Source organism: Zootoca vivipara, chromosome 9, assembly GCF_965207765.1.
Source record: "Zootoca vivipara chromosome 9, rZooViv2.hap1.1, whole genome shotgun sequence".
Lineage (NCBI taxonomy): Eukaryota > Metazoa > Chordata > Lepidosauria > Squamata > Lacertidae > Zootoca > Zootoca vivipara.
The window spans coordinates 13,856,611-13,884,577 of NC_142592.1; the positions used below are offsets into that span (position 1 = coordinate 13,856,611).

The 27,967-nt window shown below is 44.5% G+C and overlaps 1 protein-coding gene across 6 annotated transcripts in view; it reads right to left on the reverse strand.

Moving 5' to 3' along the window:
- Nucleotides 1-27,967, reverse strand: part of PLXNB2 (plexin B2) — a 351,723-nt gene that overhangs the window by 151,990 nt on the left and 171,766 nt on the right. For 4 of the 6 annotated variants that reach the window (XM_088676784.1, XM_088676785.1, XM_035128380.3 and 1 more), the window contains one exon: nt 18,544-18,612. The exons of 1 other annotated variant lie outside the window; for it this stretch is intronic. The gene's annotated coding sequence lies outside the window, so the exon portion shown is untranslated. The remainder of the gene's footprint in view (nt 1-18,543; nt 18,613-27,967) is intronic. One more of the 6 variants, XM_088676786.1, reaches the window with a different exon arrangement.

A 27,967-nucleotide genomic window follows, 5' to 3' on the forward strand; every position in this document is an offset into this window, starting at 1 on the left:
ATAAATTATTTCTTACAAGACTATTTTCTATCTGGGAAGAAATCCAGTGGTAACTGTTGTCTTCCTTTAAATTACAGAGGATGATTCTTGCATCCGTCTATGAAGCATTCACTGGCTCTCAAGCAGGGAAGTGGGTTATTAAATCAGTGTTCCTTAACCACTTCTTGTTTCTGAAGAGGATTCTTTCGATTTCAAGTCCTTTACTAGTTACTGGTAGAAAGCATACAGAAACACAAATGATTTCCGTAGCTTTCAACATTGTTTACTCAATCGAGGCTGTATACCTGAAGGAGCGTCTCTGCCGCATCGTTCAGCACTGAGGTCCAGCTCTGAGGGCCTTCTGGCGGTTCCCTCCCTGAGAGAAGTGAAGTTACAGGGAACCAGGCAGAGGGCCTTCTTGGTGGTGGCGCCTGCCCTGTGGAACACCCTCCCATCAGATGTCAAGGAAATAAACAACTATGTGACTTTTAGAGGACACATGAAGGTATAGGGAAGTTTTTAGAGCTTTAGGTTTTACTGGTCTTAATGTTTTTAATTTGTTGCAAGCTGCCCAGAGTGGCTGGGGCAACCCAGTCAGTTGGGTGGCATGTATTATTATTATTATTATTATTATTATTATTATTATTAGGCACCTAACACAGAATTGCTATGCTGACTTTTGCTTTAAATTGTGATGTTTAGCATTTTTAATAGCTGTTGCTTTGTTAACAGTGTTAACAGCCAATTAGTTCAACAAACACTCGTAAGTAGAAAGATATGTAATTTCTTCATTAACCAATCTTTTTTTTTGAATAGATGTAATATACATGAGAATGAAAAATACTCTGGAACAGTGCTCATGCAATTTTGTAGTCACTGTTGACTACATAATCGCATGAGCACTGTTCCCGAGTATTTTTCATTCTCATGTATCTTTCTGCTTACGAGTGTTTGTTGAACTAATTGGCTGACGAAACAGTAGTTGCTATCTGGAAACACTGTTCAGCAGAGTTCAGAGTTGGACATCAGAATTGGACGTTGCCAATTACCAAGCATCACAGCTTGTTCTCTGCCGGGTAAAGTCTGGCACCCTGATTCCTTCAGTACTTTCAGAGACTTTAGTTTGTTAATCTTTATGTTTTGAATTATTCCATAAAGTTTTTCACATTGTAATTGTTTCTGGCCATCGTGTTGCTTTTGATATTGCTGAGTCATATTTTGCAACACAGGGGTTTGTGTGCTTACTCAGCTTTGCTTCTGGGCAGGGAGCTCCGGAAAGCACTTCTCACGGGCTGGCAAGGTTTGGTGAAGGCTTCTCCCATTGTGGGGGCAGAGGGGGGCATTGTGCCTCAGGTGCCTAAACATCTCAAGAGTGCCCCTACTTAGAAAGTCTCAAGCCCCACTGTGTTTTCTCCGTGTGTGTGTGTGTGTGTGTGTGTGTGTGTGTGTGTGTGATGAGAAAAGGTTTCAAGTTGTGCAAATAGAGCTCAGATTGGAATGAATATTGCAACCCAAATAAAGCAAGGCCAGAAATGCTTGTGCAAAGTTGCCAGATCTGCGTGATTTATACAATTGCACAATTTAGAATTTTTAACACAGTAATAAAATCAATGAGACTTGTGCACACTTAAGTGCACGTAGAACTGCAGTCTACATTATTTTCTTGACATTCCCACTAAGGCCTTTACTGAACTCTTTGTTCCTTCCATTTGGGGAGCGTAACTCAGCTCGACATACTAGTGTAACTATATTTTGCTCAACTGTCACAACTTAAATTCTCTCTCTCTCTCTCTCTCTCTCTCTCTCTCTCTCTCACACACACACACACACATTCATTCACTGGGTGTATTTTTGAAAATACATTTCGCTGAGTATATTTTGAAAATGAATGGCTTATTTTAAAAGCCTTCCACCCCGCTTTTTTTTTACTAAGCACTTTGGGAAAGACATTGTTATTGAAAGTCCCACCATATACTCATAGGATGTTGACTGAGTTCCTAGACCCAAAGTTCAAGACCACCCTACTCATAGCTCCTCATGCCTATGCTAATCTTTGGTTTACAGAAGCCAGCAGCAGCACCACCACCAGCACCACCACCACAAGCAGAAGGGTCTTCCAAATCTGCATGCAAATCTGCAAGGCACACTTAGCTTACCTTTAACCCCCTCTTCCTCCTTCCCACCTCCATTAGCCCACAGATAATCAAGAGCTCTCACAGGGATAACAGCAAGGAAGCTTCAAGTCTGCAGCATACATTTTTTTCTAAATGTTGCCATGGTGATCTCCAGAATGTTGATCCCCTGAGAAATCAACTCAAAACTCAGAGCACAACTGGGGCAGGACAGATAAATGACACCAATGGAGGGAGGGAAAGGCAATTTGGGGAGTGGTTATTTCTGAAAATGCATGGCTAAGAAATAAGAGTGCATGACAGCTGCATGAAGTAAAGGGAAATATTAACGAAAGAAAGAAACATAACGAACGTGCATACATCACTGGTCAAGTGGATTAATTTGTGGAGCCAATGAAACCCTAGTATCTCTCACATAAATTTTGGAAGAAGTGTATCTGAAGAAGTGTGCATGCACACGAAAGCTCATACCAAAATAAAAACTTAGTTGGTCTTTAAGGTGCTACTGAATGAATTTTTTTTTTGCTAATAAATTTTGGAGTTAGTCACTTCCTCCATTTTCCCAGTCATGGAATTATAATTTTACTTGTTTGCTTATGGCATTTGTTTTCTGCCCTTCTGTCAAGCAGATTATGGAATTAATATACAGTACAGGGTTTCTGTACTTAAACATCATTTCAACCCATTAAAGCCTGGTTCGGTTAGGAGACTTGACATTAAACTTACGCTGATTGTCCTCGACAAGTGTGGATTTGAACTTAGGCACCCCCCACATTTCAACAGTCAAGCCCTCTTCTCCATTTCTCTCCATGCATTTAATCAGGGAGCAACAGGAGACACACATTGGTTTTGCCTCTGAACATTATGCATTTAGCTAAAGCTATAAAAGGGCATGCACACATGGGAATCCAGTGCCACCAAAGGTTTGTAACAGCTGTATGCATGAAAGGGCACAGAGCCCCTTTTCATGCCTTCTTCTGCATGGAGGTTGGGGATGGGGTCAGAGGAAGCAATCTGCTTCCCTTCTGTGTCTTCAGTCCATGAACAATTGTAGGCAAGAAAAGGACTTCAATTATACTACCCTGCATTTCAACAGAATGTCTGGAAAATACACCTCTGCTATTTGGACACAGTGCTATCAATATGATTATTCAACTTACATTGAATAATTCCATTTTATTTTATACAACTGAAATTCAGCTCAAGTGACTGCAGAAAGTCTGCTTTGCCCTTTGCAACCATGTTCCTCTTAATCCAGTGAATTAAAAACATGCATTCAAACACCAAGCTGTCGATGCTGACAAGTTAACATTTGCAAATTAATTTGAAGGTGAGAAATAAACGCTTTACATACCCTCCAAATATTTATAGAAAGCCATGTAAAACAAGGGGGTTTACAAAAGAACTCAGAGAATGAAAATGAAACCCACAAACTGGAAAGAACGCAGATTCTCTCCAGCCTCCTCTGGCGTTCCTTCCAGGCTTTCAAGTGAAGAAACAGAGGCATCTGCTGAACCCAGCCCTGTAATCCAACTCCCTGAAAGGAAACTCCTATGTATGTGGACCTGTATACATGAAAGGTCTACAGGCATGGCTGGTGGACACAATTTCTGCTCACTACACATACAATGGACAAATGCAGGGGGAAAAGGGCTTTGGGCATACAAAATGACCCAAGATTTCCCACTGCAAGAGCTGAAGGGATATGGCAGAGTTTAACAAACCCTTTATCTAAAGCATTGGCACCAAAATATGCAGTTGGATAGAACAATGATTTTGAGGAACTATGACTTGTCTCACACGATACAATTCTGTGCACAGAAACGGCCCTCTTCTTACACTTATTCAGATCATGCATCATGCTGGCCACTGAATTATCTTGTTTCTTTTTGAGTGTTTTCCCAAGTCCTCTGCTCCCCTGCACAGCTTAGAGTGCGGGAATTCACACACAGAGCTGAGCTGTGTTCAGGTGCTTGGAGCAATTCTAAAGTTAGCAGGAGAGGACGGACCCTTCTCCTCAGCCTACATTTCTGAAGTTCACCATTGTCTGAGTTACGAGGGCTTGTATCTTTCCCTGGGGTTTGAAAAGGAAGCAAGACAAAGCTGGCCAAAGCAAGTGGACTCCGTTTTTACTCAAAATTTGCAGATGCAAATATCCCATGGAATCCTGAACTCAATGCAAGTCCACATTCAGTTACAAGCCCCCTCTCAAATGTCCAGTTTCATGTACAGTAATACATTCTCAATGCCCAGATCACAGACATGAAAGCAACAATTCAATCTCTGGTTTCTTTTCTTTTTACAAAACAAAAACCCTCTGGTTACGATTTAAGCAAAGCATTATGGCAACATGTATTTTATTTATATAGAAAGGATTGCTTAAAAAAATGCGACCATACCTGATTGATTCCTTTTATATAACTTTTTGCCTTTCACCCCAATTACTCACCACATAACTACATACATATAGTAAAGTTCATTTTAAGTTCATTGCCATTCTCTGATGGAGCATTCATTTTATTGCTCCTTTGAAAAACAACCCAATATTTCTTGCAAATGGACCAATTATTTTTGCAAGCTTTCCGATAGCCAGAATTTCTGTAGGTATCTTCCAGGAGATCCACCAACAGCATTTTGCCTCTTTCTGAACTGTATTATTACCATCCTACTCTGCAATGTGAAAGACAGCTTTTCACCAGTCACAGTGCTCTAAACTCTGGTGATAAACACTCCTCCAAGAAGCATGCTCAAAGAACATTCCCAGATGTTTTGTCAACCACCTTAAAAACCCCCTGACATATCTCATACATGGTTGGCTTGTTTGAAACTACTCCTGCTTACAAAACAAGAGAGCTGTCATTCAAGGGCCCCCTTATTTCCAGCTCTCTCTACACATGTAGTCATTCCTGTCTTTATCACGGACCAGCCACACATTTATTATTGAAAGCCCTACTAGGGCTAGCATTGACAAGGATGGAGAGAGACAGGGATAATATTATGGCACTTGGTCTCCTGTATCCTTCAGAAATGGTGTTTTATTTATGAAGCAATGTTCAGCAGCCTTCAAGATGATGCACAAGTTGGGTAGGGTATGATCATTCTTGGCAGCTGCACTTAACAGCCGTGGCGTAGTCATCATTAAGGGACATAAAATAACTACTCCATCAGATACAGAAGTGAGAGGAATCCTTACCCTACCCCCAGTGAAATTACAGGGTAATCTAATTTACAGGATTTACTCACAGAAATACATTTTAATGATACCTGCACTCAAGCAGTTTGCAATTTAGACCAATCTGCACCTCATGCCGATATATTCATTTTTCCAGAGTAAGGTATGTTTGGCAAGGCAGGAGCACAAATTTAACAAGGCCCAGTAGGCTCATCACTTCATTACAGGTGCACCCTGAGGATTTCAGTTGTAGCAACAGCCCGAATCCACCATCTTCTTCAGAAACACAGTGCCAGAGTGCAATAGTGTAACAAATAAAACTCAGCTGTTGCCAACAACGATGGATCGTGCCAACTGCCCAATACACCCGTGTGTTGGCCTGGTTGGAAAATCTTCATTTTATGCAGGGGCACTGAAGTGCAAGTAAGCTGGGGGGGGGAGTTATTAAAAGAATTGCAATAAACTAATGAGTGATGGATGGAACCCTAAGTATACTTTTTAGGATCTTGCTGGAAGGGGTGGGCCTTTGTGTATTTTTAGGGAATAGGGTTGAAAGACTCAATAGTGGACAGGACTTCTGTGCCTTTAATTGCCCTGCTCTCTTTTGAGTCTGGAAACCTTAAAGAGAAACCAGCAGACCCTTTGCTTTGAAATAAAACAAAGGGTCTGCTGGTTTCTCTTTAAGGTTTCCAGACTCAAAAGAGAGCAGGGCAATTAAAGGCACAGAAGTCCTGTCCACTATTGAGTCTGGCAACCCTATTAGGGAACATAGCATTACAATGAGAAATATGTTTCGCCTTGTCCATGGCGCTGCAGCAGCAGCTGCTTTTCTACCCATCACCCAGCCAGCCCCAGAGCAGCCGTTTAAAGGGTGTTTAGAGGGTGCTCTCCGCTTACATGATTTTCACTTATTTGTGGAGCTCTTCCACAGAAGGCTGCAGGTTACCAAAGTACAGATTTTTGCTATCCTGCCCTTTTCGGTCTGCATTGATAAAGCAGCTCTGGTGGAGAAGACAAGCAAACCCATGAGGCATTGTTACAGACTATAGTTTGTCCTGAAAGCAACTTATGGTTTTTTTAAAATAATAGTTCTATGAAACTCGGCAATAAAGAACATTAAACGGGACACCTATTTTGTGTTAAGTCATGTGGTTTTAACAGACATACACTAATTGTTGAAATGTTCATCAAATAAAAAACAAAACACGTCTTTTTCATACGAACAGCGCAGAAGTGACAGTTTTAAGCTCCAGGCATTGTTTCATATTCAACAGCAAGCAGAAGCAAATGAAGATGGCATACTCAAAACAAACTTGTCATGTTACTATAATCTGTTCTGATCTATAATTACAATCTTTTGGGTCCATACCTGTTCACATCAAACAACAGATTAAACAGCAGTACTAGAAGAGAAAAAGGAAAGGCAAATGGCCCATACCGCAGCCAGAAAAAATGGGACTTCAAGGCAGTCTGGCCCAATCCCTAATGCCGATCGTTTTAGCTGTGGAAAAACTCTGTTATGAGTTCACCATTCCTATGGTGGTGGTTCATAAGCTGGAAACTGAAGGGGCTAAAGATAACCCAATGTGCTGATAAGTAAAGGACAAAATTATCTTAATAAAGTTACTTTTAAAGGGGCCTCATACTCCCATATCAATTTCTTTCTTTCTTTCTTTTTAAAAATATTTTATCAATTTTTAACATTTTCAACATATAAAATCAAAACACAATTTCGTTCTTTTCTCTTATTATTATTTTTTACTTCCCATCCCTTTTTTCCATGGAGTTGTTTCTTCCCTTATGCCCCACTCTATCTATCTTCTAGGTATCGAATCATAACCACAATATTATAATCTAATCAATTCTGTTGCTCATGGCTCAAATCCCGCTTGCGAGTTCATCATACTGTAATAGTTCTTTAAATACTCCGAAAAGTGCATCCATTTTTCCACAAAGCACTAGTCATTATTCTCTTGTGATTCTGCTGTTAATTGTGCTAGTTCTGCATGGTCCATTATCTTACTTATCCATTCTTTTGTTGGAACTACTTCTTCCTTCCATTTCTGCGCATACAGAATCCTAGCTGCTGTTGTTACATACATAAACAACTTCAACATTTTTGTGGGGATTTTTGCCAGAGAATTTTCTTTCTGACTTGAGTGACTGTTTAAAGCAACTGGACTGCACAAAAGAAGAACACTATATGATTCTGCATTTCCAGGTCTGGAAAACCCATTTTACAACATCCATTATTTTAGCATGTTTGGGAGAGTGCGGGGGGGGGGGGGAGCAAGATCAACAAAGCTTTGCCACCTCGCTATCCCCTACAGAAATTCTCACAGGATGCCAAATTACTCCAGGGCTAAATTTCATCCAGCATGCAAACAGGGCAAAGGTGCAATACTAAAACATTTGCATTTGAAAAAAGCACTCTTTGCTCCTTGTGCACTAGCAAGTTGAACACATCCTGTTTATCTTGGTTGTCATCCAGAGAAAAGCCGAATACATCTGAGCCTGTCTTAGTCCAAGTGTACATTGGCAACATACCCCCCTTCTAAAAGGTCTCATGATGAATCCCCAGGCTGCTTTAACTTAAGAGTTTAAAGAGCAGAGCTTCTGTGGAGCCAACTTCTGAAAAGAAAATTCTGAGAAACATCTCAAGTACACATAGGAGGCATGTGCTCACTTCTGAAACAATTCTTACATGGACTGGGGGGGGGGGGAATAAAGAGCTGGGGTGTTGCCAAGATATAATAATAGCAACAAATTCAGGATATGGCCTTGATTAGAATTTTTCTATGTTGAAAATCCAACTGTTTTGAAGAATCGGGGGTAGATTTCATTCAAAAGGTGTGTTACAGATTCTGCGAATTCAAATATCACAAATGAGACATCCCCTCCTAAATTGCACAAAAGCATAACCATGCAGTTTAGATAAGAGCTCTTATAATTCCCATGATAGTAAATAACAAGTAACATGCACAGTGCATGTGATCATGACATGTCTTGAAAGTGGCAATTCTAAATAAGCTTAAAATGGTGAGAATTACTGACCAAGAACAGCCCATCATCCGCAGATACAGGGGTACAGTTTGCACGTGACCAAGAAAACCAAGTTGAAAATGAGTGGCGTCGTGGTGCATGCTGCTCAAAGTGTTCCCACTCTTCTCTTTCCCTTGGAAACCACCAAGAAACAAACCACAGTCACATTCAAACTCAGGTCTAAGCTTTGTATCTCTCCAAGCCAACCACAAGCAGTTACCATGGTTTCCCATGTATTAGATGAGGGTTTTTTTTTACTCAAAAATCATGTCAAGAAACTGGGGTCGTCCTATACATGGATAGTGGCGTGGGGAGGAAGCTGCGCGCTCTAGGGAGCGTTTTCCACAGCAGCGTGGGGATGAAGCTGCACGTCACCAGCCAGCTGGTTGGGGCCTCATGCTCTAGGGAGTTTCCCGTCAGCAGTGGCATGGGGGGAGCGGCTGCCCTCTTTGCCAACCCCCAGCAACAGCCCTGCTGGGGTGATGACGCGTGTGCAATTCTCCCTTAAAAAAGCTCAACAACTTTGGGCCATCTCCCTTCATTTTCTTTAAATTTAGTTTCCCAAAATATACCTGGAGGCATCTTATACACAGAAAAATATGGTGCTAACTTACTGGTACTTGTTTGTTTGGAGGAAACAAACAACAAGTCTGGGTTGAGACATCATGGCAAGCCATACTTGGGCTTGATTCCTGGTGGTGTGGCAGGTGAGGCGGCGACTGAGGACTTTTCAGCAGTGTGCAGTAGCAAGCCGCACGTTCACATAAAACCACCGTTTATTTTTAACTATGATTTTATGTGATGTGAGAACCAGGCCAGAGGGTGCTACACAAATGGGATCCACTGGAAACAACAAGGCAACCTGGAATGTAAACAGTCAGATAATACAATAGATCATGTCTATAAATTTGAGAGACCGTTCAGCAACAGACTGATCACCCACATATGAAATGCCTACTTTTATTTCATTCATAAAAGTTTGAATCCCAAGAAACAATAGAAGTATATATTGAAAGTATTTTGTAACAAGCCTAATTATTTTAATTTTGTCTGTATTATTTCCACATCACCTCCAGCCACCTTAATGACAAGTGGTTTGCATCATTATGCATCTTATAGATCCCACCGAAATGAAATTAACAACACAGCCCTATCTAGTTGAAGAGTAAGTTAGCTGCCAATAGTCTAATTACACAACCCTAGAAATGAGGGCGAAAGAACTCTCAATAACTCAGGCTTCCAACGCAACATGAGGCCTAATTCACAACGTTAATCGAGTTGCTGTATTTATCATGGCTGGCTTTCTGTTTACATTAAGCTTCTGGTCCTTATGCATGAATAGGAAAAATGAACAGTAGGTTCATACTGTTGGTGTGTTCTAGAGCAGTGGTCCTCAACCTCGGCCCTCCAGATGTTTTTGGCCTACAACTCCCATGATCCCTAGCTAGCAGGACTAGTGGTCAGGGATGATGGGAATTGTAGTCTCAAAACATCTGGAGGCCCAAGGTTGAGGACCACTGTTCTAGAGCAGTGTTTCTCAACCAGTGTGCCTCCAGATGTTTTGGGACTACAACTCCCATCATTCCTGACCACTGGTCTTGCTAGCTAGGGATGATGGGAGTTGTAGTCCCAAAACATCTGGAGGCACACTGGTTGAGAAACACTGTTCTAGAGGATAGAAACTCAACTGAAACTGGAAACTGAGCATGTGAAATATAACAACAAATGAGTGATCACCACTTGACTACCTTCATGTTTAAATTAGGCCTAGCCTAGGATACTTTCTGGAGTTCACATTTTCACTGCCAAGTAAGATCCATGACCATGTTACTTCATAACTGGGCCTTGCAATTTTAACATAAGCAATTTTTTGGAAAGCACACATTTAGGAAGTTCCGAGTTTAAGACTAGAGGCAAGTAGATGTAGGGAAATACAGCTGGTCAAGATACAGAACACAGTTCATGTTGAAAATCCAACTGTTTTGAAGAATTGGGGGTGGGGTGGCGATTTCATTCAAAAGGTGTGTTAAGAGAGTATGTGCATTCAAATTCTGCATATTCAGTTTTTATAATTCCCATGGCTAGTAAATAATAAATAACTTACACAGTGCATGTGATCTTGACATGTCTTTAAAGCGGCATTGTAAGCAAGCTTAAAATGGTGAGGATTACTGACACAGGTCATTAAAAAGCCAAGAAAACCACTTTCCGCCTTTCCTATAACTTGTAATTGCCCAGCTGCACTCTTTCACAGAATCTGATTTTTTAAAAAATTGTTTACTCCCACTTGATTATTCTCACAAATGGCACATTTGCCTGGCCAGAAATATAGCGTATTTTTATATGCTGCTTTATTTTCTTTCTTCCGTTATCTACTTTGCTTTTGCTTATGATTTGTTTTTTGATGTCCTCTGCTCTGGGTTAATGAGGGTACGCACAGGAAGGTAATGGTTGGTTGGTGAAAGACCCTTTGTGAGAGGCGGGGAAGGGAAAATCTCCCAGGGTAGGATGGGAGAAGAAAGGGAATTTCCCAGGTTAGAGCTGGAGGGGTGCATCCTCTTTTGTGTGAGACAAGGGTCACCTTTGAGAGAGAACTTTGTATTTCCTCCCCCTTCCTTCTCTTTGATTTGATTTTTTAATTTAGATTAATTTGTTTTTCATTGTATTATATGATGAAAAGTTCCAATAAAATATTTTTGCAAAAGCAAAAGATAAAACGCTGCTTCAGAGCTTGTGCCTACAGATTCTGCCAATACAGTGGTACCTCGGGTCAGTGTGGTGTAGTGGTTAAGAGCGGTAGACTCGTAATCTGGGGAACCGGGTTCGTGTCTCCGCTCCACCACATGCAGCTGCTGGGTGACCTTGGGCTAGTCAACACTTCTCTGAAGTCTCTTAGCCCTACTCACCTCACAGAGTGTTTGTTGTGGGGGAGGAAGGAAAAGGAGATTGTTAGCTGCTTTGAGACTCCTTCGGGTAGTGATAAAGCGGGACCTCAGGATGAGAACAGAAATCGTGTGGCGGCAGCGGGAGGCCCCATTAGCTAAAGTGGTACCTCAGGTTAAGAACGGTTTCAGGTTAAGAACAGACCTCCGGAACGAATTACGTTCATAACCAGAGGAACCACTGTACAGTACAGTACCACTATACAATACATTGAACCCACAACTTATGTACATTTAACTTGTGCACATTCAGTCTTATATGCTTGTCAAAATAAGTTTAAAAATTTAAAAAGAGGCAGAAAGGAGTGCCTGGGAAAAAAGATTTTGGCAATCCCACCTGCCTTTGAACCCATGATGTGCTTTGACTATAAATTGAGGGCTTACTATAATATGCTCTGCAGAGCTACTGGCTATCAGAATACACTAGAGCAGGCATGTCAAACCTGCGGCCCTCCAGATGTTTTGGACTACAATTCCCATCTTCCCCAACCACTGGTCCTGCTAGCTAGGGATCATGGGAGTTGTAGGCCAAAACATCTGGAGGGCCGCAGGTTTGACATGCCTGCACTAGAGAGACAAGTAGTGCTACCTGGTGTAAGGCAGTTTTCCTTAATCACCTGTAGGATTGAAAGAAAATACCCTAGTTAATTAAGGACGAGTTCACAAGCCCTTCTGGCTCGTGGCTTTGTTACCAGCTGGAACAGATCCATTCCAAGTTGGGCCAGAGGCAAACAGCATTTAATTCCGCTAAATCTGAAATCTAGACAACAATGTCAGCCAGTGTACTGGTCAATTAAGTTGACATGCCTTTGTGTCCCAATTTTTTTTCTTGCTTATGTGGCAAGTCCTCTCAGCTGACATACCTATTTTTGCTGTGGTTCTGTTTCCCACCTTCATTGCAAACGAAAAGAAAAAAGAAAAAGAAAAGAAAAGAAAAAGAGGGGTGGGGAGAACATGCAGCAATGAGCACAGTCTGCAGAAGGGGTGGGGGCCGAAGGGGAAACCAATGCCACAATTTTATGCTGGAAAGCAAACAAGCTACAATTCCTGTTTACAAGGCATCAGAGTAGGTTTAGAGACACACATTTAATGTGTTACTACAGGCCATTTGAGGAAACTGCATATTCAACATGACTCTGGGGTTGCGGCGCTCATCTCACATTATTGGCCGAGGGAGCCGGCATACAGCTTCCAGGTCATGCGGAACCAGATAAAGCCGCTTCTGGCGATCCAGAGCAGTGCATGGAAACACCGTTTACCTTCCCGCTGTAGCAATACCTATTTATCTACTTGCATTTTGATGTGCTTTCGAACTGCTAGGTTGGCAGGAGCTGGGACTGAGCAATGGGAGCTCACCCCGTTGTGGGGCTTCGAACCGCTGACCTTCTGATCAGCAAGCCCTAGGCTCTGTGGTTTAACCCACAGCGCCACCTGCGTCCCTTCATATAAATAAATATTACAACTCATTAAATTTACCAAAAATGGTGCAGCAAAAGAAACAAGTCACCTACATCCAGCTTGACTGCGCTGGCCATTCAACTGAACTGAGCTAATAAACTGGAAGCGTGGCAAAGGATGCAAGTTACCTGCCAGCAGTGAGAGGTAGGTATGTCAGTGCATCTGGTTTTGTCTCCTGGCTTCAAGCACCTTTCTGTATATTGCTGCCTAAAAACCTTCAGAGGAAGGTCTTCCCCGAACCTGCCTATAGTTGTGGAAATCTCTTTTTGTGGAGCCAACCAGAAGTCATTTTCTGCCAGCATGTATTTTAAAAGGGTTCTGAACTCCAGCACAGGGAGAGAGAAAATGCCTTCCAAGGTTTCTAGCTGTGATCCTTTATGGCTTGTCTCGTGATTTTGAGCAAACAGCTTCATTTTGACGCTTGAAGCGGTATAGTTCCTGTGGCTGAGTGCAGAACAAGGCTCATCATCATAAGGTATTCAGTACTACAGCTCTATAATAAGGCTAGTTGATAAGGTCCATTCTAAAACCCTTTATTTGCAAGCGCTGGGGCACACATGAGCAGCCTCGCTTCCCTGCAGGCTGGAGCTGAATGCATGCAATGGGTTGCATAGGCAGAAATTGCTTCCTCACTGAAGTAACAGTGTACAGTAGTATCTGCAGGGGCTCAACTCTGTGCATGGGATCGCACATAGCTCTGGATTATCTGCCAAAGTTAAGAATTGCACATGTAATCCTGCACACAAACACTGCAGATATAGTACAAGCATTTGTTTGTTTTTAAAACCTCCCCCTCCCCCAGAAGTTAACCATGGTTTTATTTCCACTAAATTAATGGAAATAATATCAGAGTCAGCGGAACAAACTCATTTGTTATTTGATCAGGGAGTAAGTAAGGTATGCAAACCATCACATGAACCTTAGGGTAGGCAGCGTAAAGCTTTCCCGCCAGTTCATGAAGCCCATGGGGGGGGGGAACCACTTATTTCGAGGAAATGTCTGGGGCATTTTGTTGGAGGGCTTGGGGCAGGGGGAATTGCCACAATTGTTTTGCACACACAAAATAACGAAATGAAAGGATGGAGTTCTACAGTACATTTAAATGGCATTTTAAAAAACAACAACACACACATACATTTCTCTGGACTCAAACTGGAATCCAGTCTGACTGTTATCACATTTCACTCTTTTTGCCCCCAAATATTTTATATGTGTGCTATTTCTCACATTCCTGGAATTATTTCCCTGTGAATGAGAGATAGGATTGAATAGATTGCACGACCACCATTACTACCGATTTCGAATATTTCAAAGTAATTCAAACACTTACATTGTGGCAGCAGTTGTGAGTGGAAAGAATATGGTGCTAGATATATTTGGGAAACACTCTGAATGATTAACCACTACTTTTTCATGCTCATACTCTCCCGCATGCAACCTATAGTTTCAACTCTCAGTCAACAAGAGCCTACTGCCCTGTTTATTCACAATCCTTGACAAAATCTACAACATGCGTGTACAATTATTGCACTATTTTCTACTACAGCTGTTCCCACTCACACTCATTTGGTCAATAACTACCAAGATATGCCTAAATTCCAGTGTGTGTGTGTGTGTGTGTGTGTGTGTGTGTGTGTGTGTTTAAAAAGCTTCCTTCAAATACTCTCCTCTTACAATGGATGCACTGCTGAAAACTACTTTTGTCTGTCATGAGAGTTGGAAAATAGAAGCAGAAACATAAGTTGTGCAAATGGTTAGCTGTTCAGAGAACGCAGAGCATGTTTGAAGGATCCTTATCTAATGAACAGTACAGAACACTATTTGAATTCTAGTGGAAATTGCCACTGTTAATATTTCTTATTTTGACCAACTGCTCAGATGCTACATGTCAGAATTTATGGAATTCACCAGTGTTACAAGCAGGCCCAAGAAACAGGCCAAAGTTGCACTGAAACTATGCAGCTTCTGATTAGATTATACCCCCCCCCCCCGCTGCAAAGACTGACTCTTGTGTCTATTTGTCTGCATAATGCTAAACAATGGGTTGGAATAATGGCTGAATCAGGTCACTGCGTGTAAAATGAGAATTACAGGGGTGAGGTTTAAAAATTCTTTTCTGGGTCATACCTGAAGAATACATATAACAAACGTATTTTTTTCAACATGGTAATCTTCAAACTAGTCTCAAATTAAAGATCAATCCATCCAATTCTCTTCCTTTAAACATTCCATTTGTGTGAATATGTCAGAAACAAATTACTATGCAGGTTCAAACAAGGTGTTATGGTTCAAAACCATTTTCATTGTTACATAAAACAACAACAGTGCAGCAGTATGTCAAACACGATTAAAAATTCAGCCACTCATGCATAATTTTGCTTGACATGGGATCAAAATCTGCGTGCTCAGAGATTCTTCCTTTCCCATGTCTCAGAAGACTTTGTACAGAACACACCATTCACAAATTTATGCAATGTTAACTTCGTTGAATTTTTCCGATTCACAAGATGTCTGCACGCAGAACCTTACAAGCTAATGTTCCATTACTCTACATATCTACATATATGATCTGCATATATGATTTCTTTGGCTGAAGGAAAGATTCCTGCATTGCAACGGGTTGGACTAAATGTTGGACTAAATGACCCTTGCGGTCCCTTCTATGATTCTGTGTCTATGATTCTATCTCTGCAGACAACAGCAATAGAGGTAACGGGGGAAGCTTTTCTACACAAATGCCTACAATAATGGAATCGTTACACAACATTTCACAAGCCTGTATGCTGATCTCCACGGGCTTCAGAATTGGGTGGGTGACATATGGTAGCAAGTCACTTTCATGCACCATGAACTCCAAAGAAAGCCAGCTTCGCAAATATGTGACATGACCCCATGGTGGCTGAAACATGTTTGAAGATGTCATGGTGATAAGTAACCACAACCACATAAGGAAACAAAAGTAAACCAAAAAAACAAAAAAACCAGTTCATCTTCCCATGGTATATCAAAACATAAAGGTAAAGGTAAAGGACCCCTGACAGTTAAGTCCAGTCGCAGACGACTCTGGGGTTGCAGCGCTCATCTCGCTTTACAGGCCAAGGGAGCTGGCGTTTGTCCACAGACAGTTTTTCTGGGACATATGGCCAGCATGACTAAGCCGCTTCTGGCGCAATGGAACACCAAAACCAGAGCACAGAGCACGGAAATGCCATTTAGCTTTCCACAGCAGCGGTACCTATTTATGTACTTGCACCTTTGGGCATGGCTTTCGAACTGCTAGATTGGCAGGAGCTGTGACCAAGCAACGGGAGCTCACCCTGTTATGGGGATTCGAACCGCCGACCTTCCAATCGGCAAGCCCAAGAGGCTCAGTGGTTTAGACCACAGATCAAAACATATTAGAGGCCAATTCAGTCCTTTCCCCCTTCCCCCAACAGCTGACGTTACCAATCACTGATGCAGAATTTTCCTGTGGTTTTCTGTTACTGGGAGGTATGGAAGCAATACAAGGTGTGGGGTGGGGGTGGGAGAGATGGATGCAAGCAACATGGTTATCAATTGGATTGTGCCCTCAAACAAATCTGTCTCCTATTGTACCACGTGCACAAATAGTGAACAGGTGCCTTGAGGCTTGCAGAAAGCTTGCGGAGTTATCATAGCAGAAAACCCTATGCAGATATCCAATATTTAAAGTGTGCTGGGTGCATCATGAATAACCTGATCAGCTATATCGTTAAGACAGCCATGCCAATAACACTCAATAAACACGATCTGCAAGTGAGCTGTGGCCCTCTAGCTGAAGGTACGTTCTCAGTGAAGTTCTCAGTGTAAAGACAACTTCTCCTGTGCTTAAAGCTCTGAGCTTGCATAATTAAATTAACAAAATTCATGCATAAGCAGAGGACTGAACAGATTTTTTTTTGAAGAGGGGTGGAATGACAGAAAATGGGAATTGAACGGCAGACAGCAGGGATTAATGATAAATGAATGAGAAGCAAGACAAAGCTATGTGGGCATTGTGACTGATAGATATTATAACAGATTGCAATGGACAATGGAGTATTGGGATCGCTGTTGCGACCTGTATCTCTGACCTAAGAAGAGGAGGGTTGCTTTCTGAGAGAGGATGGGAATGGACTACTATCTGGGAGCAGGTCTGTGATGGCTCATCCTATTCCCAGGGACTGAATATATTTTAGATCTGCTTGCTAATGCCTATTGGTTCTATACCTCAGATCTGGCCAGCAGCTACTGGCAAGAGGAGGTATATCCTGAAGACCAACCCACAACAGTAATGTTCTGGGACATTTCAAAAGTTAACAGAAGAGTTGCTGGCATATCTAAAGGGTCCCCTCTTGCCTGGTGGACTTGATGATATGATTGTAAATGGAAGGTAATTTGAAGAACTACTGCAGAAAATGAAGGCTGTACTAGAGAAGGCAAACCAGCAAAATGCAATTTGTGCTATGGCAAGGTAAAGTACTTAAGCCATACAGGATAGGAGATAGGGACAGACCCTGACAAAGTATGATCCAATTAACACTGCACTCAAGGGCTGGGGTATGGGCGTTTGCTAGCTTAGATTGTGTAAAAACATGTGGGCAGTAACTGGATAAATTGTGGCAGCCACAGGAAGGAAGGAACTGAGGATTTTTAGTGGATGGGTGGCAATGACTTTGTAGCTCTTTGCCCTTAGTCTAACCAAGCAGAAGCAGAAATAATCAAGTTAAGCATATATAGCATACTCACTTAGCCTGCATTCAGGCCTCATTTTAACACAGTATTCAAACATTTCTTGGTTGTTGTTATTTTAAACCACAGAGAATGCACGGCCCGGTCTTACATAAAGCCACGTAAGTACACACTGAGGGCCCCTAAAATAAGGGGAAAGCAACTTTCCTTTCTTCTTCTGAATTAAATTTTAATTACATTTATAAAAATCACATAGCCAAAAAAAAAAAAAAAGCCAAGAAATTGCTCCAAATACAGAAACTTATAGGTAGTACTTTGCTTCAAGTTCTATTCAGATGTTTCTTTAAACTGCTCTGAACTGGAAAGCCAGAGATCAAGATACCCAATTTGTTTGTCTTCAACTGGAAAGTTAATGGTGGAAGCGTGCTATTCCAGCAATGTGAAAAATCATACTTTCCATATCTGTCCACAGTGCATTTACAGATGTTTGCTATGCTTTGCCTTATCTGCATATATATGAGATAAAAAAACATACCAGATTGCTACAAATAATATTCCTCATTTTTTGTGTTAGTTTCTCTGCAACTGACAGAAGGCCAGAGTTTTGTGCTGGTATTAAACACTAGCTAACGTAATCCATACAGCTGTTGACAAACATCCCATCAACTCTCACTATTAAGTTCCATGTTTCGATCATCTCTAATCTTTATGCTCCAAATGCATGCATTCTTGTTGCTTAGCTTCCCCCCCCCCCCGAGATTATGACACAGTGCAGATAAAAACACTGGTACACACCCAAATACTCCCACAGCCAGCAATAAAAGCCACAAAGCAAAGAAAACATGGTAATCAGTCTAATAATGTTTTTAGATAATTAAACTGGGCTTGTTCCTAGGCTATTTGTAAAATCCCGAAGATGCCTCTTTAAGCGTCTTCCAGATGACTGTGCAAAGGAAATTAATATTTTTTATAATCTGCAGTCCACATATAAACATACTACACTTTACATAACTTATCTTTAAAATGTCTATCATTCTGAACCCAGTGTTTTCTGTTTTTAAAAGAATTAATATTCCCTGGCAGGTTTGAAATACCATCAAGCTTTTCAACAGGGAGAAGTACTTACGTTCTTCTCTGGTTCTTCTTTCACTTCACTTAATTTTCCACAGGTAGATTCTGCTTTTATTTTTTTTACCTAAAAAGGGGGGAAAGGAACAATTATTTTTTTAGTGTACTGTTATAAGCACTTCTTTTCTTTTTCCAGCCCTTGTCAATTCCATGTTTCAGAACAGAAAACATTTTTCACATTAAAGATCCCAATGAACAACTATTTGTCAGGGTCAGAAGCTGTTTCAATCTCCAGCAGTTCTGGTAAAAAGATCTTAGGAGCAAGGCCTTGAACCACTGCTGCCAGTCAGGTCAGACAGCCGGGTTACATGAACCAACAGCAGTCTGACTCATTTCATTGTTACTTGAGATTTTCTTTCTCAGCTTGCCCAGTTAAGAACTCAAACCTAAATGAAGCACTTCCTTTCGGAGAAAGGTTAAATAGTTGCAGAAATTTAAATCACATTTATATCACATGACCTTTTGCGCAGATTTAAAGGTAAAGGTAAAGGGACCCCTGACCATTAGGTCCAGTCGTGACCGACTCTGGGGTTGCGCGCTCATCTCACATTATTGGCCGAGGGAGCCGGCATACAGCTTCCAGGTCATGTGGCCAGCATGACAAAGCCGCTTCTGGCAAACCAGAGCAGCACATGGAAACGCCGTTTACCTTCCCGCTGTAGTGGTTCCTATTTATCTACTTGCATTTTGATGTGCTTTCGAACTGATTTAGGTGCTCTCAAATCAAGCTGGGGAATTCTTTTCAATACCCAAAGAAGTCAGACTTGGAAATGACCCAGTGGCGTAGGAAGCCGCTCGGGTACCTGGAGCGGCAAACATGACACGCATCTGGGGGCGGGGCGTCACTACTTAGTGCATGCACAGCGTCTCTACGTATGACGCATGCGTCGCTACGTACAACGCAGGTGTCACTACGTACGACGCATGTGTCGCTACGTAGCAACAGTGCGCATGCACGCTACATAGCGGGGTGCCGGCGCCGGCGCTCGCACTGCCCCCCAAAAGACGGAACTAGGAGCAGACCGCCCCCTCCGCTCCCCCTTGCTACGCCCCTGAATGGTTTTATGGTAAGGTAACCTTCCATTGATTTCAATGGGCCTCTTCCTCCTATCTGTGGTCTGTGTGTTCCCTAGTTTTAAACCCCTGCTACAAGATTCTTTTTTAATATGAGTCACAAGAGTTTTTTTCAGTGTTTTACACCAAGCAACCAGGAAGATATTGGAAGCTCATTTGTTTTTGTTTTTTTTTGTTTTGTTTTTGTCACAGTGGCCGGAGTGGACTACTTCAGAGTAACGACGCTACGCAGCTCTGCATTTTATTCTTTTATTGGTGCTGCGTATTTACAGTGCTCAAGTCATTGCTATTTACACGGAGCGATGTTGTCAGTCGGTTTCAGAACCTCCTAATGGCTTTTGGCGCGTCTTTCTCCAACACAAAAGCTTTGGCAGACCCATCCTCTTGCCCCTCCTCTTCCTGCGTAATTCTGGAGTTGGGGGGATGGGTCTTCCCCCCTTACTTGCCCCTTCCTGTCCCACCTGGGACCCTGGCTCCTCTACCTTGCCTGAGCCTCGGACACGACTTCCTGCTTCCCCACTGGAATCGGAACTCTCCCTGCTTTCCCCTTTGCTCGGGGACGGGCTTGAACTCAGGAGGGGAGGGACTTCGCGATATCCCCTGTCCCTCACATCCACCCCCCTCCCAAGCTCTCCTTCACCCCTCCCCAGGCCCCCCCCATGTGTCGGTGACGACTGGAAGCCTAAAAACTCGGTGCTCTCCGAGCCCGTTGGTGTGAACACCTCCCCCCAGTCCTGCGAGCCCCCCCCTTCCGCCTGGGAGGACGGGAATCCCAAAAAGTCCGTGGCGTCAGAGCTGGTGGGGGTAAAAATGTTTTGCCAAGCTGCTCCTTCCTCTGACTGGGTGGATCTTGGCGACACCCATACCTCATCCTCTGGTTCCTCAAACTCCGCTTCCCAGCGCCATGGTGAGCTGTTCTCCCGTGCCTCCTCCTCCTCCCCCTCCCTTTCCATGTGCCAGGGCTTGGGTCTGTGGGGAAAGAGGGCGTGAAATTCTTCCACCAAGAATTCCTCCTGTATCTGAGTGGCGGGAACCCATTCATTCTGGGACGGTGGAGCATCCTCCCATGCCATGAGGTACTCCAGGCCCCCCACCCCCCACCTTGAATCCAGGATGGCCGTGGCCTCATTGAGTTGCTCCCTGCTTTCCCTCTCCCCCCCTCCCTCGGGGGTTTGTTCGCTGTCTCTGAGCCTGCTGCTTTCCCTGTACGGCGACAGCAGCGATCTATGAAACACTGGATGCACCCTCATGTCCTCTGGCAGTGCCAGCCTGTATGCCACCGGGTTGACCTGTTGCGTGACCGTGAAGGGGCCCAGCCATTTGGGTGCCAGCTTTTTGCACCTCCCTCTGGTGGGAAGGCCCTCCGAGGACAACCACACCTTGTCCCCCACCCTGATGACCTCCCCTTGTCGCCTGTGGCGATCTGCCCCCTTTTTGTACGCTTCCTTGGCCCTCTCCAAGTGTTCTCTGAGCTGCTGGTGCACCGTCTCCAGTTCCTCTGCCCAATCCTCAGCCTGTGGGCCCTCCTCCTCCTCCTCCCTCTCCCTCTCTGGGAAAGATCTGAGGTCGCGCCCGTAATTGGCCTTAAAGGGCGACACCCCTGTGGAGACGTGCACTGCATTGTTGTAGGCAAATTCTGCTAGTGGCAAGCGATCCACCCAGTCCGTTTGCCGCTGGCTGACGTAGCATCTCAGGTACTGCTGCAGAATGGCGTTGACCCTCTCCGCTTGTCCGTTGGTCTGCGGGTGTCTAGCCGTCGACAAGCTGACCTCCACCTGCAGGAGGTTCATGAGCCGCCGCCAGAACCTGGAAACAAATTGGCGGCCACGATCCGAAATAACCCTTAAAGGTAATCCATGCAGTCTGAAAATGTGATCAACAAACAGTTTGGCTGTCTCTTCTGCCGAGACTGCCCTGGCACACGGTATAAAGTGACACATTTTGGACATGAGGTCCACCACCACCAACACTGCAGTCTTACCCCTGGACGAAGGCAGATCTGTGATGAAGTCCATGGACACCACTTCCCACGGCCTGTGTGGTGTGGCTAAGGGCTCCAGCAACCCTGGTGGCGCTGCTCTGACCACCTTCGCCCGCTGGCAGGTGGTACAGCCCCTTACATAGTCTCGAACATCTTCCCTCACCCCTGGCCACCAGAAGTGTCTCATGACTAGGTGAGTGGTCTTGTCCCTTCCAAAATGCCCCGCTGTAGGGTTGTCGTGCATCTGCTTGAGGACCGTACGTCGAAGCTGGGTGGTGGGTAGGTACAGCGCACCCTTGTAGAAAAGCAGCCCTCTGCGTTCTGCAAAGTCTTTTGCCTGCTCCCTCCCCCCTCTCAGTTCTCTGAAGATGCGGTTGGCAAATTCATCCGCTGCCGTCAGTGCTGTGAGTTCTGCCTCGCTCACCACTGCTGCTCCGCAGGACCATGCCGACGGGGGGAAAATGTGCCTTGGGGCTGGTGGCGCCTCCTCCTCCATGTACTCTGGCTTGCGGGAGAGGGCATCCGCCCTGACATTCTGCTCTCCTGGGATGTAGTGTATGGAGAAGTTGAAGTTCGAGAAGAACTCCGCCCACCGTATCTGCCGCTGGTTGAGCACCCTGGCAGTTCTCCAGAACTCCAGGTTCTTGTGGTCTGTGCACACCTGGATGGGGTGCTTGGCGCCCACCAGGAAGTGTCTCCAGTGCTGGAACGCCGCGTGGATCGCAAGAAGTTCCCGATCAAAAACTGTGTAGTTTCGCTCGGGCTGGGTCAACTTCCTGGAGAAGAAGGCACAGGGTCTCCACTCTCTGTTGGCGTCCAGTTGCAACAAAATGGCGCCCACAGCCTTATCAGAAGCATCTGTTTCAATGCGTAGGGGCGCGTCCTGAACCACGTGGAACAGGTTCTGGTCTGAGGCGAACACCCTCTTGAGGCTTTCGAACGCTGCTTGCGCCTCTGGTGTCCACCTGAACTTCTGCTTGCCTCTCAGGCAGTCAGTGATGGGAGCCGTAACTCGAGAGAAGTTCTTGATGAACTTCCTGTAGAAGTTGGCAAAGCCTAGTAGGCGTTGGGCATCTTTGCGCGTCCTGGGGCTGTGCCAGTCCAGGATGGTCTGCACCTTGTCCTTGTCCATTGCCAGCCCCTTGTCTGACAGCTTGTAGCCCAGGAAGTCCACCTCCTTGGTGTGAAACTTGCACTTCTCCAGCTTCACATACAGGTGGTTCTCCTTCAGGCGCTGTAACACCTCCCTGACGTCCTTCACGTGCTGCACTGGGTCGTTGGAGTAAATAAGGATGTCATCCAGAAAGACCAAGCATTTCCTGAAGAGTAGGGACCCCAGGACGTGGTGCATGAAGGCCTGGAAGCATGCTGAGCCCCCTTGCAACCCGAAGGGCATCACCAGATATTCAAAAGAGCCCAGAGGCGTGAACATCGTGGTTTTCCACTCATCGCCTTCCCGGATCCTGATCAAGTTGTACGCCCCCCTCAGGTCTAGCTTGGTGAAAATCTTGCCTCTGCGTGCCGCTGTCAGGAGATCATCCACTCTGGGCATGGGGAAAGCCACTGGCTCTGTCACCGAATTCAGCCGTCTAAAATCCACCACAAGACGGCGCTGTTGCGTGTCTTTCTTGTCCACCCAGAAGACCGGGCTGCCCCCTGCTGCCTTGCTTTCTCTGATGAACCCCCGCTTGAGGTTCTTGTCGATAAAAGCGCGCAGATCCTCCAGTTCCTGGTCTGACATGGCGTACAGCTTGGCTGGGGGTATAGTTGCCCCAGGCACCAGGTTGATCTGGCAGTCAAAAGGCCTGTGTGGGGGCAGGTGGTCGGACTCCGCTTCACTGAAGACCTCCTGCAGGTCCCAGTATGGTTTGGGTATCGCCTCACCCCCTTTGACGTGCATGGTGGCCACCGTGGCTATCGGAGGCCCCTCCCCTGGTTGGTGCTGCATGCAATGTTCCAGGCAAAAGTCCGATCCAAAAGTGATGCATCTCTGATGCCAACTTATGGAGGGGTCGTGGCGCGCCAGCCAGCTCATGCCCAAAACGATTGGGGGGTCTGAGATGGTGGTGACGTTGAATGCCAGTGTCTCTGAGTGCCTTCCAACCGTCATTCTCATGGGGGGGGTTTGATGAGTGATGGCCCCTCCCAGCAGCTCTCTGCCGTCAATGGTTGCCACGTGCAGAGGAAAATCCAGCTGCAGAAGCTGGATCTGGTGCTCTTCTGCAAAGTTTCTCGAGAAGAAGTTGGCTGAGGCACCACTGTCAATTAGGGCGAGGACCGTCAATGGATAGCCATTTGGGAGCGTGAGCGTCACTCCTAGAACCACTCCTGCTCTGGGAGGGGTGGGCTGGCTCTGCTCCTCTCTGTGCGGGTGGGTGGGCTGGGGCTGTTGTCTGCTGACTGTGCCTGGCTGCCGCCCCTTGTCTCCTGCAGCCAGGCTTTCCCGTTTCCCTGCTGTGGTGCTGCGTCAGTGGGGGAGGGCACAACCGTTCCCGCCTTTCCTTGCCACTCCCTGCGATGTGGGCAGTCTCTGACGAGATGCTGGGGGGAGTTGCAGAGAAAGCAATTCCCACCCCTTCCCTCCTTGCGTCTTGGCGCCGCTGGGGTTTGAAAAGCCCGCGCGCGCGCGCTATCAATCTGCATGGGTTCCTGGTCCTGACTGGCCCCAGGCGTGGCTTGAAAGGGTTGTTGAGGGAGTGGCTTCTCCTGCGACCGTGGGAACCAAGCCCGCTTTGCGCGCGTTGCTTGCTTGTCGCTCCATCTGGATTCCTGCCTCACCCCCACCGCCAGAGCCGCTTTGCTCAGTTGATCCATATTACTGGGCTTTGGACCTCTCGAGAGCTCATCCTTCACCTCCTCATGCAACCCCAAGTAAAACGCCGCTTGCATTGGGGCAGACTCCAGATCCCACCCCAATCTGTGCACCAGCATGGTGAATTTCGCCCAATACGCGCGAACTGTCATATTTCCTTGGCGTAAATTATGAAGTTCCTCCTTAGTCTGGTCCATATGACTATCGGACGAATACATCGTTTTCAAACCTTCTAGAAATAGTTTGACATTCTTCATGCAAGGATTCCTTGTTGCAATTAACGGTCTTAGCCACTCCCTGGCCGCCCCTGTAAGGTGCTCCACAATAAACGCTACTCTGTGCTCATCATCAGGGAACTCATCGTGGTGCAGCTCAAGAGCATACACAATCTCAGTCTCAAAGCCCTGAAACTCCTTCGGGTCTCCATTGAACTTGCTTACTAGGGTCCCGGCTCTCCTTCCTGGCAGCACTTGGACTTGGGGTGCCCCTCCCGCCTTGTTTTTCTCTGCATCCAGCTTGTTTTGGAGGTCTACCGCCACCGCCCTTAAATGCTGCTCTTTTTCCTGGAGCTCTCTCACCTGTTCCGCAAGTTGTAGCCGGTCGTCCTGGACCTTCTTAGTCTCCTCTTTAGCTGCCTTCAATTCTCCCTGCGCCTGCAGCGACAGCTGTTGCAGTTCTAGCTGGGCTTGCTCAGCGATCTGCCGCCACTTCTCCGCCTCTGACACGCTCATCCCGGCAACTCCAAAGTAGCCCAAAAATGATTAGGAGGTTGCTGTCACAGTGGCCGGAGTGGACTACTTCAGAGTAACGACGCTACGCAGCTCTGCATTTTATTCTTTTATTGGTGCTGCGTATTTACAGTGCTCAAGTCATTGCTATTTACACGGAGCGATGTTGTCAGTCGGTTTCAGAACCTCCTAATGGCTTTTGGCGCGTCTTTCTCCAACACAAAAGCTTTGGCAGACCCATCCTCTTGCCCCTCCTCTTCCTGCGTAATTCTGGAGTTGGGGGGATGGGTCTTCCCCCCTTACTTGCCCCTTCCTGTCCCACCTGGGACCCTGGCTCCTCTACCTTGCCTGAGCCTCGGACACGACTTCCTGCTTCCCCACTGGAATCGGAACTCTCCCTGCTTTCCCCTTTGCTCGGGGACGGGCTTGAACTCAGGAGGGGAGGGACTTCGCGATATCCCCTGTCCCTCACAGTTTTGCTGCCAGCTAATGAAGTGATTGTACAGGAAACATTCACAGCAGGGCTTGTACAGAATTCCCTTTTGGCATTCCAATTGTAGCAAGAATCTTGGGACACAGAACAACTCAATGCAAGCTGGAAGGTTACCTTAGCATAAAACCTGGGCTTCAGTCAAGTGTGCTAACCTATCTCTGACATATGCAAGCACCCCCAAGACAGTTTTTCACTCTCCTGCCATATTCTTTACATTACAGATTCCTTGAGGGCAAAGAATTAAGAACACAGATGACACAGCAATCTCTATTTAAATACCTAAACAGTCCAGCAATTCTCAGGACTTTGATAACTGGAAGGCTTATTTTTGACTAATGACTTGGACCTTCTTCTTCTTCTTCTCCCTCTGGAGAACTACTGCCACTCCACACAGCAATGCCAACAGCATCTTATTCTGGCACCGAGAAAATCAAGTAGCATATATCAAGTAGCTTCTCCAAAAGGCATTTCCACAGGACTAGCCTGTATTATTTGATTTCCAAACTGAACTCCTCCCCCCTCCAAAAAAAAGGTTATTTGAAAAAATAATAATCAAACAAGGTGGCATAGAGGTATCAAATAATATTATCTAGAGCACAAGGGCATTTTGGAAGGATCAAGTAACTAGAACCTGTTGAAGAGGAGTCAACTTGCTGCAGAGTCAGTTCATACTTTCAAGCAACAGTTCTACTTTGCTGGCTCTAGACAGACCTATGTAAAACAACAGCCCTAGGAGGATGTTAACACATGGAAAGGATGGGTCTTTCAGAAATAGCAGAAAAAAAGTTCTATGTTCATTTACTGTTCAGGTGCATTTTGTGGTCATATACAGGTAGAAGGGAAATTACTGTAGTTTTATAACTTGCTCTTTTTTGCAACTTGTGCAGTGTCTCCCTTGTGTGTGTGTGTGTGTGTGTAAGATTTCTCTCCCGTCACCCATAAATTAAAGAAAGCAAACATAAAGCAGCAATGCTCCAATCATTGGGTTGGGGCATTGTTTAGGGGTTTTTTGAGGGAGGGGGGTTGCCGCCGTTATTGATATTATTCTTTTTGTATCTTTATTTTTAGATTCTCTGTTTTATGTGGAAATCGTTTGGTTGTATAGATGTTGATGTATTTTATTTACTGTTCATGATTTTTGGTGTATTTGTAATGGTTACGAGCAATGTTTTAACTGTGGGAAAGTGGCACGCAAGCAAAACGATGTATTTATGCATTTATTTACATAGAAGTCAAATGTGAAGAGAGACATGGGCATCTGTATTCCACACCCCTTGTACGTATGGGTGTTATCCTATGTTAGTCACACTTGCAACAGATCCCTTAACGTCAGAGGACTTCTGGATTGATTTCAGTGGGCATACTCTGAAAATCATTAGTCTGTACATGCAGCCCAAAACTGCCCTATGAAGAGTTAATTGACCCTCAATCACTCAGAGCAAAACTGAGTAAACACAGTGGGAGTGGAATCATAACAGTAACAGCAGCAGAAGTAATAATAATAATACAGTAATATGAATAGTATCTTTACTGATTCTCTGTTGTTGGACAAAAGGTCTACGACCTAACACTGGGGAAATAAGAAAGACCTTATCAAAATACAGTGACCACCTGCTGCTTATTAGAGGGTGATGGGGAGAAGGTGAGTGACAAAAACTCTGATAAGGCATACCTTTATCCTCTTAGGACTACATACAGTACCCGCTTGCACAGCAATGATAGCCTGGAAGTCATAGCATTCTATCAGAATAATTTCCAACCTACTGGGTAATTCTAAAGGTAAAAGCAAAGCCCTTTATTGCTTTTTAAAAAAAAAAAAATCTGTTGCTCCTGTGACTTCCAGTGAGGTTTACATTATTATTATTATTATTATTATTATTATTATTATTATTATTATTATTATTATTATAGTTCACAGTCTCAGATGACTACGTTCAGTCTGCTTTCAATTTGGGAAAAGTTATGTAAAGAACGTTCTCTTAATTCAATTTATTTATTAAAAAAACTGAAGCGCCCGAAGAAAAACTACCGTAGTAGTGAATAAAATTAAATTGCACGCTGTGAATATGAACTCAAAAGAAAACTCAAGAGAATCAGTTACAGGTAGGTAGCCGTGTTGGTCTGCCATAGTCGAAAAAAAATTAAAAAAAATCCTTCCAGTAGCACCTTAGAGACCAACTAAGTGTCGCAAATTTCTTCACGGCGCTTTAGCAGAGATGTTAAGAGTTCCAGTTTCTTTAGTGCAGTATATTTATTGTGAGCTATATACAAATATCTACAGGCAGTTCATACACAAGCAGTTCATACACTCTCTAAACCTCTCACTGACCACAC